The sequence below is a fragment of the Delphinapterus leucas genome, chromosome 2 (genome assembly GCF_059928025.1).
Source record: "Delphinapterus leucas isolate spDelLeu-1000000601 "Yukka" chromosome 2, BTC_Dleu_Yukka2, whole genome shotgun sequence".
Taxonomy (NCBI): domain Eukaryota; kingdom Metazoa; phylum Chordata; class Mammalia; order Artiodactyla; family Monodontidae; genus Delphinapterus; species Delphinapterus leucas.
This window is the reverse complement of record NC_143130.1, coordinates 64,027,764-64,049,232: the sequence shown is the minus strand read 5'-3', so window position 1 is coordinate 64,049,232 and position 21,469 is coordinate 64,027,764. Positions and strand designations below refer to the sequence as shown.

The 21,469-nt window shown below is 42.9% G+C and overlaps 1 protein-coding gene across 8 annotated transcripts in view; it reads left to right on the top strand.

Annotated features, from left to right (window-relative positions):
- Positions 1-21,469, top strand: part of PPCDC (phosphopantothenoylcysteine decarboxylase) — a 96,648-nt gene that overhangs the window by 42,554 nt on the left and 32,625 nt on the right. For 2 of the 8 annotated variants that reach the window (XR_002645504.3, XR_016392036.1), the window contains exons 5-7: positions 9,295-9,477; positions 9,646-9,869; positions 14,065-14,136. The gene's annotated coding sequence lies outside the window, so the exon portion shown is untranslated. Of the gene's footprint in view, positions 1-9,294; positions 9,478-9,645; positions 9,870-14,064; positions 16,727-21,469 lie in introns of all 8 variants that reach the window. The other 6 variants (XR_016392038.1, XR_016392039.1, XR_016392035.1 and 3 more) reach the window with 5 other exon arrangements.

The following is a 21,469-nucleotide window of genomic DNA, read 5'->3' as shown; positions in this document are numbered from 1 at the left end:
AGCAAGATGAAAAGAATTTTCACCACAACCAAGTGGAATATTCTCCAGAAATACAAGGCTCAACATACAAAAATTGATCAATATAAAACACCATGGTAATATAATAAAGGACAAAAACCACACAATCATTTCAATAGATGAAAAAAAAATTTTGACAAAATACAACACCCTTTCATGATTAAAAAAAAAAAGAAAAAAAAGACTCAGTAAACTAGGAATAGAAGGGAACTGCATCAACCTGATACAAGGAATCTATGAAAAATCTATTGCTAACATCATACTTAATGGCAAAAGCCTGAAAACTTCCCCCTACAATCAGGAACAAGACAAGGATGTCCACTCTCACCACTTCTATTCAACAAGGTACTGAAGGTTTTATCCAGGGCAATTAGCCAAGAAGAAGAAATAAAAGACATTAAAATTGAAAAGGAATTTCTATTTGCCGAGGACATGATCTTGAATATTGAAAATCCTAAAAAATTGCTAGAACCAATAAACAAGTTCAACAAGTTTTCAGAGTATAATATCTATATACAAAAATCAACTGTATATTTACACATTAGCAATGAATGATATGAAATTAAGAAAACAATTCCATTTACTATAGCATCAAAAAGAATAAAATATTTAGGAGTAAATTTTTAAAAAGAAGTTCAAAACTTATATTCTGAATACTCAAAGATTGTTGAAAGAAATTAAACATGACCTAAATAGATAGAAAGATATTTGTGCTTGTGAATTGAAGGAAAATATTAAGATAGCAACATTCTCCAAACTAATCTACAGATTAATACAGTCTTTATCAAAATCTCAGCTGGCTTCTTTGCAGAAACTGATAAACTGATGATAAAATTCATATGAAAATTCAAGAATCCTGAATAGCCAAACAATCTTGAAAAAAAAGCAAAGTTGGGGGCTTCCCTGGTGGCGCAGTGGTTGAGAGTCCACCTGCCGATGCAGGGGACACGGGTTCGTGCCCCGGTCCGGGAGGATCCCACATGCCGCAGAGCAGCTGGGCCTGTGGGCCATGGCCGCTGAGCCTGCGCGTCCGGAGCCTGTGCTCCGCAACGGGAGAGGCAACAACAGTGAGAGGCCCGTGTACCGCAAAAAAAAACAAAGTTGGAGAACTCACTTCCTGATTTTAAAACTTACCACAAATCAATGGTAATCAAGACAGTGTGGTACTGGCCCAAGAATAGACATACAGATTAATGGAATTGAACTGACAGTCCAGAAATAAACCCACACATCTATGGTCAACTGACTTTCAACAAGGGTGCCAAGACCATCCAATGGGGAAAGAATAGTCTTTTCAACAAATGGTTCTGGGACAACTGAGTATCCACATGTGAAGGATGAAGTTGAATCCTTATCTCACACCATATACAAAAATTAACTCAAAATGGATCAAAGACCTAAATGTAAGACCTAAAACTAAAAAACTCATAGAAGAAAATTTAGGGTAAACCTTCATGACCATGAATTTGGCAAAGTATTCTTAGAAATGACACTGAAAGCATGACCAACAAAAGGAAAAATAGATACATTAATCAAAATTAAAATCCTTTTTGCTTCAAAGAACTGTTTTGTGTTGGTTTCAGCCTATCAGTAGTGATGCTATTGGCTAAAAATGCCTTAGGCATTCTCCTGGCCTCATGCTACTTGTGGCAAGCCCCCGTAGACATTTCCCAGACTGGAGCCGGTGTTGAGGTTGGACTGGCCCTTGTGGTTCTATTATGATTGCAAGATGCACCTCAGCAACAACTATCAGAGAACTTTGAAAAATCAAGGTTTATTATTCACAGGTCCTGGAAGGTTTATTATTCACAGGTCCTGGAAGGTACAGGGCATCCCCAAGGATCACACAATGAGGTTGTGGGGAGAGAAAGAGAAAGTGCGGACCGGGGTTCTGCCCTTGGGGTTGAGGGCGCAGTGCCTAGGATTTCGTGGGTTCACTCTTTACTGGCAAATTTAAAGCATGAGAGTGGGAATTAGGGCGTGGGAAGGGAAAAGCAGAGTCAATCAAGTGTTCAGTTACTCCAGGGCTTTCTGAAAGGAGAACTTCATGGGTGGGGTGGCTTGACTACATATCTATTTGTTTAACTAGAAGTTATGTCATACAGCTGGCAACATGTTTATTTGAGATGGATGTCTTGAAATGGATGCCTCAGAAATCAAAAGCTTAATGCCAGGCACTTACTTTACAATACATAAAACCTTAATGTCAGGCATTTATACTACAAGGACACTATATTAATTTCCTAGGGCTGCCATAACAAAGTACCACAAACTGAGTGGCTTAAAACAATAGAAATTTATCTTGTCACAGTTCTGGAGGCTGGAAGTCCAAAATCAGGGTATTGACAAAACCATTCCCTCTGAAATCTGTAGGAGAGAATCCTTCCTTGCCACTTCCTAGCTTCTGGTGATAGTCGTCAATCCTTGGCATTCCTTGGCTTACAGCTGCATAATTCCAACCTCCACCTCTGTCATAACATGGTGTTCTCTGACATCACAGTGACTGGTAATGGACACAGGGTTTCCATGTGTATCTTCACAACACCTTCTTATAAGGATACCAGTCATATTGAATTAAGGCCCACTGTATTCCAGTTTGACCCTAGCTTAATTAATTACATCTACAATGACTCTATTTGCAAATAAGGTCACATTCTGAGAAACTGGGGGGTTAGGACTTCAACAGATCTTTTTGGGAAACATAATTCAACTCATAACAGACACTATCAGAAGTGAAAAGGCAACCCATAGAATGTGAGAAAGTACTTATAAATTATGTATCTGATAAGGGACTTGTATTTAGAATGTATAAAGAACTCTTAACAACCCAGTAATAAAGACAATTTAACCCAATTTTTTTTTTTTTTTTTTTTTTGGCCACACCATATGGCATGTTGGATGTTAGTTCCCCCACGAGGGGTTGAACCCATGCCCCCTGCAGTGGAAGCGTGGAGTATTAACCACTGGACTGCCAGGGAAGTGTGTAATTTAACCCCATTTTTAAACGGGCAAAGGAGGGAATTCCCTGGCAGTCCAGTTGTTGGCACTCTGTGCTTTTGCTGCCTAGGGCTCAGGTCAGTCCCTGGTCAGGGAACTAAGATCCCACAGGCCACGTGGCATGGCCAAAAAAATAATAATAATAAAAAAATAAAATAAAACGGGCAAAGGAGATGAACAGACATTTCTCTAAGGAAGGTATACAAGTGGCCAACATGAAAACATGTTCAACATCATTAACCATTAGGAAAATGAAAATCAAAACCACAATGAGATACCACTTTACATCCACTTATAATAAAAAAGGTAATAATGAGCGTTGTGATGGATGTAAAGAAATTGGGACCCTCATATAGTGCTGGTGGTAATGTAAAATGGTACACTTGCTTTGGAAAATGGTCTGGCTGTTCCTCCAATGGTTAAACATAGAGTTACCATATACGCCAGCCAATTCTACTCCTAGGTATATACCCAAGAGAAATGAAAACATATGTTCATACAAAAACTTGTACAAAGATGCTCATAGCACCATTATTTATAATAGCCAAAAAGTTGAAAAACTCAGATGTCAGTCAATTGACAGATGAATAAACAAAATGTGGTGTATCCATACAAGGCAATATTATCCAGCCATAAAGTGGAATGAAGTGGTGATACATAACACAATATGAATGAACCTTGAAAACATTGTGCTAAGTGAAAGTAGCCAGTCACAAAAGGCCACATATTATATGATTTCATTTATTTGAATGTCCAAAACAGGAAAATCTATATAGAGAGAAATAGATTAGTGGTTGCCTAGGGCTGAGTGATTTGCGGGGAGGTGGAGAGTGACTGGTAATATACAGAGTTTCTTTCGTGGGTGATGAAAATATTCTAAAATCAATTGTAGTGATAGTTGTTCAACTCTATGAATACACTAAAAAACCATTGAATTGTACAGTTTAAATAAGTGAATCGGGGCTTCCCTGGTTGCACAGTGGTTGGGGGTCCGCCTGCTGATGCAGGGGTCGTGGGTTCGTGTCCCGGTCCGGGAGGATCCCACATGCTGCGGAGCGGCTGGGCCCGTGGGCCATGGCTGCTGAGCCTGCGCGTCTGGAGCCTGTGCTCCACAACGGGAGAGGCCACAACGGTGAGAGGCCCGTGTGCCGCAAAAAATAAAAAAATAAAAAAAAATAAGTGAATCATATGGTATGTGAATTGTACCTCAGAAAAGCTGTTTTTAAAAATGGAGGGCTTCCCTGGTGGCACAGTGGTTAAGAATCTGCCTGCCAATGCAGGGGACATGGGTTCAAGCTCTGGTCTGGGCAGATCCCACATGCTGTGGAGCAACAAAGTCCATGCACCACAACAACTGAGCCTGCGCTCTAGAGCCAGCGAGCCACAACTACTGAGCCCATGTGGCACAACTACTGAAGCCCGTGTGCCTAGAGCCCATGCTCTGCAACAAGAGAAGCCACTGCAATGAGAAGCCCATGCACCACAACGAAGAGTAGCCCTTGCTCACCACAAATAGAGAAAGCCCGCGTGCAGCAACAAAGACCTAACACAGCCAAAAATAAAATAAATAAAATAAACAAATTTATTATTTTTTTTAATGGAGAGAAGATTCCAGAAAGTGACATCAGATCTTATACAAAGGATCAGGAATCAGATCAGAATCAGACCTCTTAATAGCAACATTCGAAGCTAGAAGTCCTCAAAGCAATGCCTTAAAGATGCTGAAGGAAAAGTATTTTCAACTGAGAATTATATACCCAGCCAAACTATCAATACAATGTGAGAGTAGAATGTAGATATTTTCAGATATGCAAGGTTTGAAAAACTTTATCTCCCATGCAGACTTCCTGGGAAGCTACTGAAGGATATGCTCCACCCCCTAGAAGAGCATAAAACAAGAAAGAAAAAATTGAATCCAGGAAAATGAGAGATAATTAAAGAAAGAAGTTTCAGAATGTTGGCCAGGAGAAGTCCCAGGATGACAGCTCTGTGGCTGATCTAGAGCTATTAGTTCAGATGGAGGCAGGAGAACCAGAGACTCCAGTAGAGGTGTCTCAGAGGGAAAAAAGAAATAAGGAATTGGAACTGATAATGAAAATGTGTATCAAGAATCATTTTACAGGGCTTTTGCAGGGTGTGGGAAGGGTCAAAAAAAAAAAAAAGCAAATGAAAAAATGAGTCAACGATTACCCTGAAGAGAGAAAGAAGTTTACAAAGAAAGGAAAGGTAGCTACAGCATACTACTTGGCTCAGCCATGAGCACTATTGATTGATTGTGAATGTAACCAAGAAATGTGGTGTCATGATATTGAAAGGAGAGGGAAAAGGGTGTAAGTAAACCTCATTTATCATGAGAGGAAGGCCAAGAGACGGTATCTAAATTGGACCTCTCTGGAGATAGCAATAATAGCAACAAATGCTTTATTTAGGAGATAAAAACCAGAAGAAATAACAGAATGAGTTGAGGTGGTCACTTCTGGAGAGCAGGGTGGAGTGATGTAGGAGAGTGCTGTCTTTGTTCTAACGCTTTAGCACAGTTTGACTCTGTAAACAATTTTCGCACATGAGTTTGGGAAGATAAAAATTAATTGAGGGCTTCCCTGGTGGCGCAGTGGTTGAGGGTCCACCTGCAGATGCAGGGGACGCGGGTTCGTGCCCCGGTCCGGGAGGATCCCACATGCCGCGGAGCGGCTGGGCCTGTGGGCCATGGCCACTGAGCCTGCGCGTCCAGAGCCTGTGCTCCGCAATGGGAGAGACCACAACAGTGAGAGGCCCGCGTACCGCAAAAACAACAACAACAACAACAAAAAAAACCTGAGCAAACAACCCCATCCGTCTTTTCAGCCATGTCATAAAGTGCATTCTCACCCTGTGAGGCAGGTATGATAAGGGTTCTTGTGAGGGCCAAAAGAGATGCTGCTTCGTAAAACATGAAGTTGCATGTGGTTTAAAAGGTTTTTATCAGGCAGGACAGAAGGAAATATCCCCATGTCACACACAGGAAAACAGAGACCCCCCCCCCACACCCCAAAATGGAAGTAGTCCCCCAAATCGCACAGCTGGCAGAGCTGGAGTTCTGACTCCCTGTCTGGCTTTCACTCAGCTGGCATCAGGCCCAGGGACCTCTTAGCAATCATGCTTCCCCACCTCCCCTCTCTCCCAGCTGACCCCACCCTTGCCCTCAGACACTTTCCACAACTTCCCTGGCTCTGAGCCCCACCTGGAGGGTGATTAATGTGAGGGCCCTTGTCATCAGGACTGAGTTCTCATTCTGGCCACACTCTGAGCCCTGATCCTGGCCATAGACTGATCCCTGATGCTGGTTGCAGACTGAGCCCCTCATCCCTTGCCACTAAGTCCCTTAACAATATTTACAACCAAACATAAGCTGGGCCTGGCCTAGAAGACATGGATGGCTGGGTTCCATCCCTCTCCAGTGCTGTCTCAGGGTCAGGGTTGGTGCAGCTGTGGCCTGGCTAAAGTCTGTGACATGGTTTCCCTCCATCCTGGACTAGACTCAAAGCCACAGCCTGTGCCCAGTCCATTTCTCTCCCCTCCCACTGCTGTTCCTTGTGCGGGTGGGGGATTGTGGGGCCCATGGTACTCTTTGAGCAGAGATTGTCTGTGATGAGTCATCCTTCCTCACAACAGAGGAGTCTAGCATGGACAGTACTTTTTCTGACTTCTCTGCTGCAAGGGAGTAACCTCACCAACACATATGTTCAGGTACAGCCTTGAACTGGCTGTTTCCCACCCTGAGCTCTTCACTCCCATCCCTCACCAGGGCAGCATTTCTCCAACATGATTTCCAGGAGTTGCCAGAACACTGGCTTGTTGCAGCTGCTGCCCTGCGCTTAGTGAGCGGCACGCCCTCCGAGCAGTCCTCTAGGGTCAGTTGGGAGGCAAGGCTGACTTTTAACCCTCTCATCTCTTGTCAGTCCCAGGAGAGGTGGAAGGTCAGGGAAGGGGCAGTGGCAGATGCTGGGTCTGGGAAAGTTGGAGGGGAGAAGACAAAGGGGTGGGGTGGGGGCCAGGCATAGGATCATGGTCTTGATATACCACTGGGTCACAAATGTCAGGGCAGTCAGGAAGCTGAAAGACTTCCTCTCCTGCCCCTGTGTCAAACAGATGGAGAAATGAGGTCCCTGGAAGAGGAATGTTCCCAAGATCCCACAATGACTTGGGAACAGATTGGGGGCCCAAACTGTGGATTTTTTGCGCTGAAGATTAGCCTCGGGCAGAGGGGGCAGGCTCCATGGTCCCTAAGGCCAGAAGAGGACTCTTGCAGAAGGCCCAGGGAGACAGAGGGAAGGGCTCCAGGGAAGGAAGATCTTCCTTATTATCTGAGTTGTCCAGCCCCTGGGACCTCTGGTTGGAGGGGACATAGGGTCAGAGTTCCTTATCATCAGAAGCATAGCAAGCACAGGCTGGACCGTAGTATGAGAATGTGCCCACAGTGAGGGGAGCTTGCTTGCTCCTTTGGCCATGTTTCTTTTTGTGGGACTGGAACCGAGTTGTGTTCCCCACAATCCTGGGGTTCCTTTGCTTGGCCTAAGGGTCTGCTCTCCTTTCTGAGCCCTCAAGGTCCAGAACAGCTCCCTTGAGCAGCCCTGGAGCTCTGCAGCTGCCTCTGGCTGGCCACAAGGCACTGGGGCTGTAAGAGGCACCTGGACCCGACATAGTAAGAATATGTATTTGAGGAGGAAAGTTGGGAGAGGGCCACCCTGGGGGGTGTTGCTTATGGGAGCAGGCTAGGTCAGAGAAAATCATGGTAGCAGGTGGGAACCCTGTCCCTCCTCCAAGCCAAGGGTCTGTGCTGCAGCTTTAGGGTGGCAAGAGGTGCTTAGGCTCTTGCCTCAATGCTGCTACCCAGTGCCTCCCAAATCCTTCCTGCCTGTGCACCAAAGCCTGTTTTGGGGCGCCTCTGGTGGCTGCGTCACCCTGAGGCCATCCTTTCTCCACTTTGGTTGTTTACGTGTCTCTCTGCCACTAGGCTGGCAGCTCTTTGAAAGCCAAGTATTGCGGGTGGGTTCTCCGGGAAGCAGACTATGACTCAAAGTTTAGCATGCTGGATGTTCTTTAAGGAGACGTCTTGAGATTGATGCCTGTAGAAGGGAGGGGGAAGAGGCAGAACTGGGCAGAGCTGCAATGCAGGCCCCACCCCAGCTTTGGTTGCCTCATTGGGAGCTTGGAGCAGAATGGCCTGTCACAGTCCCACACTGGGTTGAAATAGCTGGGCCTTTATACCCCAACTAGATTAGTCTTTGTGTATAGAACACCCAGAGAAGGACATGACCTCTGGTAAAGCAAGTATCTGCAGCTGAAGCAATCCCTCAAGGGGCTGACAGCCCACAATACTCCTGCCCCTGGGTACCAAGTCCTTCCCTGAAGGGGAAAATGGGCATCGCATCTCAGTGTCTACTGTCCTGTGTTTTAGCGGGCTTTTAAGGAATGCTAGTTGAAGGAATGCATCGATTGCTTTGAAAGAAGCCCCTAAAACATTTTGGCCTCATTCTCCCTGGCTATTAAATGGGTATATCTTTTACACTCATGCTATAAAAGGCAAAGCTCATTATAAACACCATGTCCCATGGATGTATGCAACTCCCTTCAGTTCTCTTTCAGTTGATGCCCTGAGGTTGGGGCTAGGGCACTGACGGGTGGAGTGGGGAGTGGAGGGTAGGTGGGGTGGGCTTGGCAGTTAGTGGTTGCTGTTTTAAGGAAAACCACAGCTGCCTGTGGTTTAGGGCGGTCAGTGAGGCCCAGGGGAAGGGAGGTTCACATGCAGGGTGGGCTGCGGGCACTGAGTCACCACCCAGAGGAAAACCACAGCTTCAAGAGCCCCAAGGCCCAAGGAAGAGTGGCAGATGAGCTGGGCAAGTGCCAGGTCTCAGGAGCGGGGATTTGGACAGCCTCCTTACTTCAAGGGCCAGCCCTGTTCAGACTTGCAGGGAAGCACCTACCGTATGCCTGCCATGAGAAAGGCTGGCTCGGTGGCACATCTCTGTGCAACAGAACAGAGCAAGAGCTGGGTGACCCTAGAAAAGAACTATCCCTCTCTGGTCTCTAGCTCTCCACTCTCTGGGAAGATGGGGACAACTCTTGAATTTGAGAAAATTCATCTAAGATATCTGAATACTCATAGTCCACAACTTTGCTTATATATAATTTTACCATCATCATTGTAGTCTAGAGTGGCTGCTATCTGTCACATTGCATTCATCTAATGATTCCTCAGTAACTATGAAATGTCTGTTTTTCTCTCTTTCTTCTTTGTAGGAAAATGAAATATTCTGAATTCTCATCTTCTACAATGAAAGCTAAAACAAACAAACAAAGACGTTTCCAGACTTCTTGTTTCCATCTTCTTGAAAGATGTCTAACGCTTTGGACAAAACAATAAGAAAATTAAAAGATGGTGGAATAGTAATGATTCATATCACTATTGAATCATCCTTCCAGGTAATTCCATCATTCTTCTGTTTTTTTTATTATTTTAGTCTCTGTTTTTAAAAAGCATGGTTGAGAATAATTAATGAGTAATGATGAAATATAGTTCCTAGGAGGATGAAATAGCAAAATGTTTTAAGATCAGGATAAATTTTTTTTTTTTTCTTTTACGGTATGCAGGCCTCTCACTGTTGTGGCCTCTCCCGTTGCGGAACACAGGCTCTGGACACGCAGGCTCAGCAGCCATGGCTCACGGGCCCAGCTGCTCCACGCATGTGGGATCTTCCCGGACCGGGGCACAAACCCATGTCTGCTGCATCGGCAAGCGGACTCTCAACCACTGCACCACCAGGGAAGCCCCAGGATAAATTTTGAATTTATCCAGGATTCAATGGATCAATATGGTAATTGATACATTTTGGATATATAAAGGATCCAATGGATTGTTATGGCAATTGTAAGATAGAACAAGCTTTATTCTATTAAAAAGATAATTGAAATTTCTCTTTGGTTTTTGGAAGACCCCTGTGAAAGGATAAAAGTAATAAAATATCAATCCTTATGAAGAGTTAAAACTGCTCAAAAAAGAAACTTAAAAATTAAAATTAGGTTTAAAGGACTCTGATGGTATACTGAGAGTTAAAATAAAATTCCCCAAGGGGGATTTAGCTGAAGGTCCACTTTTCCCTACACCCAAATAGGGAGGAATAAGCAGAGACTGTGAATTTGACATAAAATGAGACCCCATGCAAATGACAAATGACATGCAAAAAGATGCAAATAAATGAGGACAGTAATGAGGGCCCCAGTGCTCCTGGTAGACATGGGATACTGGCTTCCTCTGGTTGGAAGGTAGTTCCAAGAGAGCTGCCCATCCTCCTCCCAGGGGCCACATGGTCCCTCTGGCTGAGAGACTCAGGCCCAAAGGCTGTTCTTGCTTCCTTGTTCCCTCTTCCAGTTATCTGCAGAGGCCCCTGTGGCCCACTGGAACCCTAAGGCTTGGCACTCCAGGCCCCCTGCCACTGCCTGCTCACTCTGCTCTCCCTGCTGCATGGACCCTGGGGATGGAGTGTGGCACTGGATTCAGGGCACTATGGAGTCAGGACAACAGGGCATGGTGGATGGTTCTGTGGCACTCCCTGATCTCCTTCACGGTCTGTCCCCTTCTCTTACACAGCCCCCTCCCTGCCCCCACACCATATGTTCAGCGGTTCTCTTCCTCACAGCTGCTGAAAACTCATTGTTTCTACCTCTTTTTTTTTTTTTTTTTGCGGTACACGGGCCTCTCACTGTTGTGGCCTCTCCCGCTGCAGAGCACAGGCTCCGGACGCGCAGGCTCAGCGGCCATGGCTCACAGGCCTAGCCGCTCCACGGCATGTGGGATCTTCCCAGACCGGGGCACAAACCCGTGTCCCCTGCATCGGCAGGCGGACTCTCAAACACTGTGCCACCAGGGAAGCCCTGTTTCTACCTCTTAATCTCTTAGATTGCTGGGCATGACCTCAGAGTCCAGATAGCTTCATGGCCTCTCTGACATGCACCCTTTCAACTTAGCCTCAACCTCTCAAATCCCTAAGGGAGGAACTTCTAGTCATGGTAGGGTCATTGGTTTTAGATGGAATCTTCCATGGTAAACAACTATGAATGTGAGCAAAATATATGTGACAACAGTTTGCAGGGACTAGACAGCAGGCAAAGCAGGGCTATGATCTTTGGCAGATGGAGGGCACACAAGGTGAGCCCCATATTTACCCACTTTTCTTCCTGAGGCCATTTTCCAAACTGAGATGCAGGGAGCTAGACCAAGCAGGAGGTGACATCTCAAACAAATGTTTTGTTTTGGTTTTTTTTGCGATACGCGGGCCTCTCACTGTTGTGGCCTCTCCCGTTGCGGAGCACAAGCTCCGGACGCGCAGGCTCAGTGGCCATGGCTCACAGGCCCAGCCGCTCCATGGCATGTGGGATCTTCCCGGACCAGGGCACAAACCCGTGTCTCCTGCATTGGCAGGTGGACTCTCAACCACTGCGCCACCAGGGAAGCCCTCAAACAAATGTTTTAAAATATGTAAGAATAATATGTTAAAGAGAATAGAGCAAAAGATGGACAAAATGGGTGAAAAGCTTGAGTATTTAAACAGAAAACTTGAATCTATAAGAATGAAAAAAATTGGCATTCTAGACTGAAAAATACAATATCTGAAATTAAGAACTCACTGAATGGGTTTAACAGGAGACTGTATACAGCAGAAGACAAGGTTAGTGACCAATCAATAGAACTTATCCAGACTGAAGCAAGAGTGAAAAAGAATTGAGGAATAAACAGAGCTGAGCATAAGAGATATGCGGGACATGCTCAAATACTTGAATAAATAATGACCGACAATTTTCCAAATATGATGAAAGGCATCAAGCCACAGATTCAAGAATATCAGTGAGCTCCAAGAAGGATAAGTATAAAGAAAACTACACCTAGGCCTATCATAGGTAAAGTGCTGAAAATCAAAGACAAAGCAGAAAATCCTAAAAGCAACCATATTTTTAAAGAAAGAAGGAGAGGGAGAGAGAGAGGGAGTTAGTTATCAGTTAACAGCACTGATGGCTGATTATGGAAGCCAGAAGACAATGAAATGACATCATTAAAATGCTAAAAGAAAAAAACCCTACCAATCTAGAATTCTATGCCCAGAAAAATATCCTTCAAAATTGAAAGCAAGGGATTCCCTGGTGTTGCAGTGGTTGAGAGTCCGCCCGTCGATGCAGGGGACACGGGTTCGTGCCCTGGTCCGGGGGGATCCCACATGCCATGGAGCGGCTGGGCCCATGAGCCATGGCTGCTGAGCCTGCGCGTCCGGAGCCTGTGCTCTACAATGGGAGAGGCCACAACAGTGAGAGACCCGTGTACCGCAAAAAAAAAAAAAAAAAAGAAGGCAAAATAAACATGTTCAAGTGGACAAAAATTCAAAGAATTTGGTTTGCCACTAGTACACACCAGCACTACAGGAAATTCTTAAGGGAGTTCTTCTGGCTGAAGAAAAATGATCCCTGAGGGAACTGCAGGAAGGAATGAAAGGCATAGCAAAAGATACAAATGTATATAATTATAAATGAATATTGACTATTTAAAACAACAATAGAGAATTCCTTGGTGCTCCAGTGGTTAGGACTCCATGCTTTCACTGCCAAGGGCCCAGGTTCAATCTTGGTTGGGAACTAAGATCCCACAAACTGCACAGCCAATAAATAAATTAATTAATTTTAAAAATAAATAAAAACCAACTTAAAAAGAATAATATCTCATAAGATTTTTAACATAAAAGTAAATATATGTCAGCAATAGCACCAAAGATGGGAATTAACAGTTCTAAGGTATTTGCATTAAGTACTAACTATAAAAATACTAATTTAAAGTAAATTGACATAAATCAAGGATGCATATTGTAATATCTAGGATGATCACTAAAATCATAATAAAATAAGATACAATTAAAAAGCTAATAGTAGAGCAAAATGAAATAATAAAAATTTAAAAACTTGATTAATCCAAAGGAAAATCAAAAGGGAGGAATAAAAGTACAAAGGATAAATAGAAAACAAATAGCAAGGTAAACCCAACTATGCCAGTAATTACAATTAATGTGAATAGTATAAATATGTCAATTAAAAGACAAGGATTATCAGACTAGGTAAAAAACAAAATCTAACTCTGCTGTTTACAAAAGGCTCACTTTAAATAGAAGGACACAGAAAAGTTAAAGGTTAGAAAGCAATGTCATAAATACTAACCCCCAAAAAGCTGATATGGACACATGAACATTAGAAACTTTAAGTTAATAAGTATTATGAGAGAAAAAGAAGACTATGTCATAATAATCAAATTCCTAAGGTACTATCTATTTGGCCCAACTAGTACAGCCAGACCAGGTTATAAGCCACTAGCTGTGAACTGACTGCCCTTTCCCATCCCCAGGATGTACTGGTGTTAAGGAGAGCTGCCCTTTCAGCAGCTCTAAGGAGGAAGGTGTGGGTCCCTTGCCACTCCTTCTGGTTTGCTCCTAACTTCTCTGTGTTTAATGTCCAAAAGGGTACCCAGGTGTGACTGACCATGCTTCCCTCATCCTAGGCAAGTGCTCAGTTAACTAGGATCTCAGTCTGAATCTGGGGTGTACAACACTCCAAACTTGACTTTGAGCTGCAGTCCTGCCAGGATCCCCATCCCAGAGCCCGTGGCCTTATAGTGGGGGTTGACAGTCCCTGGAAAATCCTATCTTGTTTGGCCTTAGCCACCGTTCTCATGGACAGTGACCATGTGGGCTCATGACTGTGGCTCAGCCTCTTCCCTCACCCCAGTGGACAGGCAGGTCTTTGCTACCAACATGTTGGGCAGGCTGCATAGGGCAGGACATTCAGCTCCCCAACAGGGCCACAGTTCATGGCTAATATACCTAAACAATCATCTCTCAATTTCTGTGACCTCCCTTCTATGCCACAGAGAAAGCAGTGGGACAGGGTAGGCCACACTATGTCTGGGTCTGTCTGTGGCCGTATGCCTGGCTCCTACCTCAATTACTAGCTCTAATCTTTAGCACTTTCCTCCTTCAGGCACCATTCCATCTCCCTCCAGCTCCAACTGCTCCTGCCCCACTGTTGGGATCCCTCCGTTTGGAAGAGGAGGTGAGATGCCTTTCATGGTTCTCCATCTATGGCTCCCCTTCCTCCCAATTCTGCAGACTTTCAAGGCCCTGCCCATATGGTTTGACAGGCCTCAGCAACAGCTTTTGCCTGCCTGGCTAGTCCCTACCCCTGCTCACCTGGGCAGATCCTGACCCACTCCAGATCATAACCTGGGCTAGTTTTGGTAGAGCCACCACTAGTAGTCACCTTGTCCACAATGTTCTCTCAAGAGACATTAGCTGTCTTGTTGGAGTCTAATGTTCTCTGTGAGATTTTATTAGCTGTGGCAGGTGTATGGCACATGACAACTGGGATGAATGATATTAATTAGTTTTAACCTCATTCAGGGGGCTAAGGGGCTGAAGAGTATGGGCTCTGCAGACTGGCCTGGGCTTGAATTCCATCTCTGTGATTCTGACCTCTTTGAGCCTGAGTTTCCTCATCTGTGAAATTGATTAATATCTACCTCCTAGGAGAGTTGTGTGGAATAAGTAAGATGATGTTTATGAAGTGCTTAGTATAATGCCTGGCACATAGATAATGCTTAATACCACAGATGGTAGATTGTTATTTCTGAGGACCTCAGCTAGGTTATAAATATTCTAAGTACAGAGATCATATTTCTATTTTGTTGTGGCTGGGTTTTTCTATCTTTTTATTTTTTGAATTCTGGAATATATCATATATACAAAAGAATATGCCTTATATAACATATATGTACAAGTTTAAATAATAATAGTATAATTAATACCAATATACTTAATTCCCAACTAGAAAATAAAACACATCCAATTCCTTGGAGCCTTCTATGTCTCTTCCCAAATCATATCTGCTCTCACGACTCCAGAGGTTACTACTATCCTGAATAGTATAGTGTAAGTAGAGGTCATAAATACAGGGGGCAGTAGGAGACACACCTACTCCTCACAGCCAGGGAGGTGTAATGGGAGCCAGAATTCCCATGCCCTCCCAGAAATAACACATAATACCCCCCACTCAAGAGTCAGTGGAGGCTGTTATGAACTGAATTGTGCCCTCCCCCATTCATAAGTTAAAGCTGTAACCCCTGATGATACAATGTTTAGAGATAGGGCTGTTAAGGGGGTAATTAAGGTTAAACGAGGTCATAAGGGTGAGGTCCTAATCCAATAGATGTCCTTATAAGAAGAGGAAGAGACACGTGGGATGCAAGTGCACAGAGAAAAGGCCATATGAGGACAGAGGGAATAGGTGGCCAACTGCAAGCCAAGGAGAGAGGTCTCACTAGAAAGCAAATGCCAACATCTTGATCGTGGACTTTCCAGCCTCCAGAATGTGAGACAATAAATTTCTATCATTTAAGCCACCCAGTCTGTGGTGTTTAGTTATGGAAGCCTGCTATGACTAATATGGAGGCTGAGTGGGGAACCTGGATGTCAAACCCTGCCTTGCCATAATGAGGTAGCACCTCCCTTCCTCTGCTGGACCAGTGTCAGAGGAAGCCAGCTAAAATAAAACATTTAAATAAGATCCAGAGTCTCATGACATAATAGCTAAAATACCCAGGTTTGGGTAGTAAATTACTTGTCATACCAATAGCCAAGAAGACCTCACACTGAAGGAAAAAAGGAAGAAATAGATGCCAAGCTCAAGATGTCAGAGATGTTAGAATTATCTGATGAAGATTTAAAAGCAGCCATCATACAATGCTTCAGTAAGCAACTGCAACACACTTGAAACAAATGAAAAGAGAGAAAGTCTCAGCAAAGAAATATAAGTTATAAAGAAGAACCAAATGGACATTTTGGAACTGAAAAATTCAATAACCAAATAAAAAACTTGGTGAAAAAAAAAACAACAACTTGGTTAATGTGCTCAACAGCAAAATGGAGGGGGACAGAAAAAAGAATCCATGAACTGAAAAATAGAACACTAGAAATTACCCAATCTGGACAGCAGAGAGAAAAAACTGGAAAAATAAAAGTGAACAGAACCCCAGGGACCCAGGGGACTATAAAAAAAGATCTAATATTCATGTCACTGGCATCTAAGAAGGAGAGAAGAATATGTAGGATGGGATATATTGTGATGGTCATCTTTAGAAAATACAATCCATGTTTCATGGAGCTATAGTTTTTTATTTCACTTCAATATTCTATTGTGTGATTGAACCATAAGGTTTTTTTAAACATAATTCCTCCGTCATTTTGTTTATTTATTTATTTTTGGCTGTGTTGGGTCTTTGTTTCTGTGCGAGGGCTTTCTCTAGTTGCGGCAAGTGGGGGCCACTCTTCATCGCGGTGCGCGGGCCTCACTATCGCGGCCTCTCTTGTTGCGGAGCACAGGCTCCAGACGCGCAGGCTCAGTAGTTGTGGCTCACAGGCCTAGTTGCTCCGCGGCATGTGGGATCTTCCCATTCCAGGGCTCGAGCCCGTGTCCCCTGCATTGGCAGGCAGATTCTCAACCACTGCACCACCAGGGAAGCCCCATAAGTTTTTATTCATTCTACTGTAATAGACATTTAGGTTGTTTCCATTTTTATTGCTATTTTAAACAGTGCTCTGGGAATATTCTGTTCATGTCTGCAGGAGTGGAATTGCTGGATCAAAGGGTATGTGAATATTCACCTTCACCAAATAATGTAAAATTGTTCTTCAAAGTGAGTGTACTAATTTTTAGTCCCACAGCAGTTTAATAGTTACATTTTGCCAACATTTTGTCAATCTTTAAAAATGTTTCCAAACCAGTGGGCATGAAATGGTAATTTGTGTTTTTATTTGCATTTCCCTTTCTACTAACAAGGTTAAGTATATTTTCATAAATTTAATGGGCCGTTTGTGTTTTCTGTGAAAAACGCAAATGCCTGTTTGTGCTTCTGAAAATTTTTCTATTGGATATTTTGTCTTCCTGATTGATTTATAGGATTTGGCTACTAATCTTTTTTCGGCTTTATGTGTAAAAAATTCTGTTAGGACTTGATTGGAAAAGTAATACAGCTATAGGACAATTTGGGGAGAAATAACAACTTTACAATATTGAATCTTTCTATCCATGAACATGGTGTTGCTGTGTTTGGTTTTCTTATTGCCTTTCAATAAAGTGCTATAGTTTTCTACATAAATATTTTGCACATCTTTTGTTAGATTTATTTTCAATGACCTTATATTTTTCATTGCTATTGTAAATTTTTAATTGCATTTTCTGACTTTATTGCTGATGTTTATAAATTCATTAGACATATTTATTGGACACTGAATTGATATTTTCTCCCAGGCTGTAGATTGCCTTTTCATTTTGTAAACAGTGTCTTTTGAAGATCACTGATTTTAAGCAATTTGTTTATGATGTCCCTTGGTGTCGTTTCCTTCATGTTTCTTCTGTTTGGGGTTCATTGAGCTTTTTTGTAACTGTTGGTAATTGTCAACAAATTTGGATTCTTCAAATGTTTTTCTGTCCTGCTTTCTCCCTCCTCTTCTTCTGGAACTGCAATTACATGTATATTAGGTTTCTTGGTGTTGTCCCACAGCTCACATTTGCTCAACTCCTTTTCTTTTTCAGTCTTTTTTTTCTATATATATTTCATTTTGGATAGTTTCTACTGCTATGTCTTCAAATTCACTAATCTTTTCTTCTTCAGTGTCTAGTCTACTACTAACCGCAACTAATGCATTTGTAATCTCACATAGCATATTTTTATTATCTAGTAATTAAATTTGCATTAAAAATATTTATTTATTTGGTTGCACTGGGTCTTAGTTGCGGCAGGCAGGCTCCTTAGTGCGGCTTGCTGGCTCCTTAGTTGCAGCATGCATGTGGGATCTAGTTCCCTGACCAGGGATTGAACCCAGGCCCCCTGCATTGGGAGTGTGGAGTCTTAACTACTGCACCACCAGGGAAGTCCCTAAATTTGCATTTGAAAAAATACTTTTCATGTCTCACTATGCTCAGGCTTTGTCTGCTTTTTTGAAGATATGCAATATATTTATAATTGCGGTTTTAATGTCCTTGTCTACTAATTCTATCATCTCTGTCATTTTTGAGTCTGTCTCTACTGATTTATTTTTCTTACATTATGGGTCACATTCTCCTACTTCTTCATATACCTGTTAATTTGTTTTCTTGAGAATAAGTCAATTTTATTAACTTGCAAGCAAGGAAGTAGCAAGGTGACCAAAGTATGCTGCTTCAGAGAGGGTATGAGGAGGAGGAGTGAGATAGTATAGACACAGATCATTTGCCTAAATGGAATGTTGCCTAAGCAGGAAAGAAAATGAGGTCTTTTGGCAAGATGGTAGCAACATTAGGTCTCTATCATTTTATCAATTGTCACAGAGAGGGCCTTTGTGGAAAGCGGCCTGAGGTACCTGTAATCAGGAGCAGAAACACATGACCAGGACACATTTGTGTGTGAATTGAAACCACAAGATTCATCGCCCCCAAGGTGTGTCTCACTGGCCAATTAGCAGAAGGCAGGAAACAGTGTCACCCCCGACAAACAGCCAGCCTCAGAGCAACAAGAGGGAATGATAAACAGGCAGGCCACCCCCAGTGCATTTTCTCAACCTCAGAGGATGCAGTGTATGCAGGTTGCCCATCCCTTAGTTTGCAGACAAGCAGATCTTCCTGTGCAACTTCATTTCTTAGCTGGAATTCCCAGTGTGGGCGCATTGGAGAGGCCTCTGATGCGCTGCAGCAGCCCGCTTTAGTCCGTTTCGCCTCTATGTGGCTTACTTGCTGGCAGCCCTCTGTGGTCCACCACCACTTTCAGGGTGATGGCATTGAAGCCTCCTCTGAGTCTGGCTGCAGCCCGGATACAGTGTCTCTCTCCCAGTGCGTCCTTACCACGTTCCCAGCAGTGTGCAGTCTCTTGGCACTGGACCCCTTGCCTTTCCTCGTGTGATCCCTTCCACCTACCCTGAGGCCCTATCTCGGGCCCCAGCCAGCAGACCCGGTGGTACAGTACCTGCCCATTCTAAGTATTTAGTGAGTGGACAAGGGAAGGGGGAGAAATGCTTTTACTATGATATTATATGAACAGCTTCTCTTTTGAACTCTTGTTGGGAGAGTAGGATTTGATGAGCATATGTAGGATGATTTATTACTATTCCTAAGGCCCTCTTCTGTTGGTGATGATCCCACCTGAGAAACCTTGATTCCTGTCTGCCTTTTTCTTCTTCAGGCCTACCATTTCTTCTCTCACTAAATCAATCCCTCTTTCACACTGCTTGCCTTCCCTTCTCCCTCCTTTCTTTCCTTCCCCACTTTTCCTACTTCTGCCTCTATGTCTTAGTTCAGATTCTTTGTGCTCAGCTCCTAACAGGTTTCCCCCTCCACTCCACCTTACATGCTATACTCCTGATGACCTTTTAAAAAATATCACTACTGGGACTTCCCTGGTGGTCCAGTGGTTGGGACTCTGTGTTTCCAATGCAGGGGACGTGGGTTCGATCCCTGGTCGGGGAACTAAAATACTAAGATCCCACATGCCCTGAGGCCAAAAAATAAAATAAAATGATCCATTCAAAAAATATATATATATATATATGACTACTAATCATGTCTACAGTAGGGTTTTGCTCTGACTATGCCATGGAATTTTTCTGATGCTTTCCAGCCTTACCTCTGTTCCTGTCAGCCTGGCCTCCTCCCAGTTTCCCTAGGAGCCAGGCTCTTTTTCTTCCTTCTCACCATTACTGAGTTATCCTTCCAGACCCACATGGAAGTCTTCTATGAACCCCATTGTGCTTGTAGTCATACAGTGTAGCCCCCAATGTTCTCTAGTTTTTTCATTTCTTCATTGTGGTAAAATACCCATAACATAACATTTATTATTTTAACCATGTTTAAGTGCACAGTTCAGTGATATTAAAATACATTCGTGTTGCTGTGTAACCATCACCACCGTCCACCCACATAACTCTTTTCATCTTGTAAAACTGAAACTCTAGACCCATTAAACAATAACTCCTCATTCTCCCCTAGCCCCAGCCCCTGGTAACCACCATTTTACTTTCTGTCTCTATGGATTTGACTCCATTAAATACCTCATCTAAGTGGAATCATACAGTATTTTTCTTTTTGTGATTGGCTTATTTCACTTAGTGTAATGTCCTCAAGGTTTATCTATGTTATAGCATATTGCAGAATTTCCTTCCTTTTTAAGGCTGAATAATATTCCATTGTGTGTATATGCTACATTTTGTTCATCCACTCATTCATCAATGCACACTTGGTTTGCTTCTGTGTTTCAGCTGTTGTAAATAAAGCTGCTGTGAACATGCGTATACAAATATGTTTTTGACACCCTACTTTCAATTATTTTGGATATATGCCCAGAAGTAGAATTGCTGGGTTTTATGGTAACTCTATTTTTAATTTTTTGAGGAACCATCATACTGTTTTCCACAGGAGTTGTACCATTTGACATTCCCACCAACAGTGCACAAGTGTTCCAATCTCTCCACATCCTCACCAACACTTGTTTTCTGTTGTTTTTTTTTAATAGTAGCCATCCTAATGGGTGTGAGGTGGTATCTCATTGTAGTTTTGATTTGCATTTTCCTAATTACCAGTGATATTGAGCATCTTTATGTGCTTGTTAGCCATTCATATATCTTCTTCAGAGAAATGTCTGTTTACTCAACTCCTTTGCCTGTTTCTGAATCAGATGGTTTTGTTGTTGTTGTTGAGTTTTAGGAGTTCTCTATGTATTCTGGATAATAATCCCTTATAAGATGTATGATTTGCAAACATTTTCTCCCATTCTGTGGGTTGCCTTTTTACTCTGTGGATGGTGTCTTTGATGCAAAAAAATTTTTAATTTTCATGAAGTCTAATTTGTCTATTTTTTCTTTTGTTACCTGTACTGTTGGTGTCATATCCAAGAAATCATTGCCATATCCAGTGTTGTGAAGTTTTGGTCCTATGCTTTCTTCCAAGAGTTTTGTTGTTTTAGGTCTTACATTTAGGTCCTCCATCCACTTTGAGTGAGTTTTTACATATGGTGTTAAGGATCCACCTTCATTCTTTTGCATGTGGATATCCAATTTTCTCAGCATCATTTGTTGAAAAGACTGTACTTTCCCTCATTGAATGGTGTTGGCACCTTTGTCAAAAATCATTGACCATATATGTGACAGTTTATTTCTGGGGTCTCTATCCTATTCCATTGGTCTATATGTCTATCTTTATGCCAATACCACATGTTTTGATGACTGTAGCTTTGTTGTAAGTTTTGAAATCAGGAACTGTGAGCCCTCCAGTTTTGTTTTTCTTTTTCAAGATTGTTTCGGGCATTCGAGGTCTTTTGAGATTGCATATGAATTTTAGGATTTTTTTTCTATTTTCACAAAGA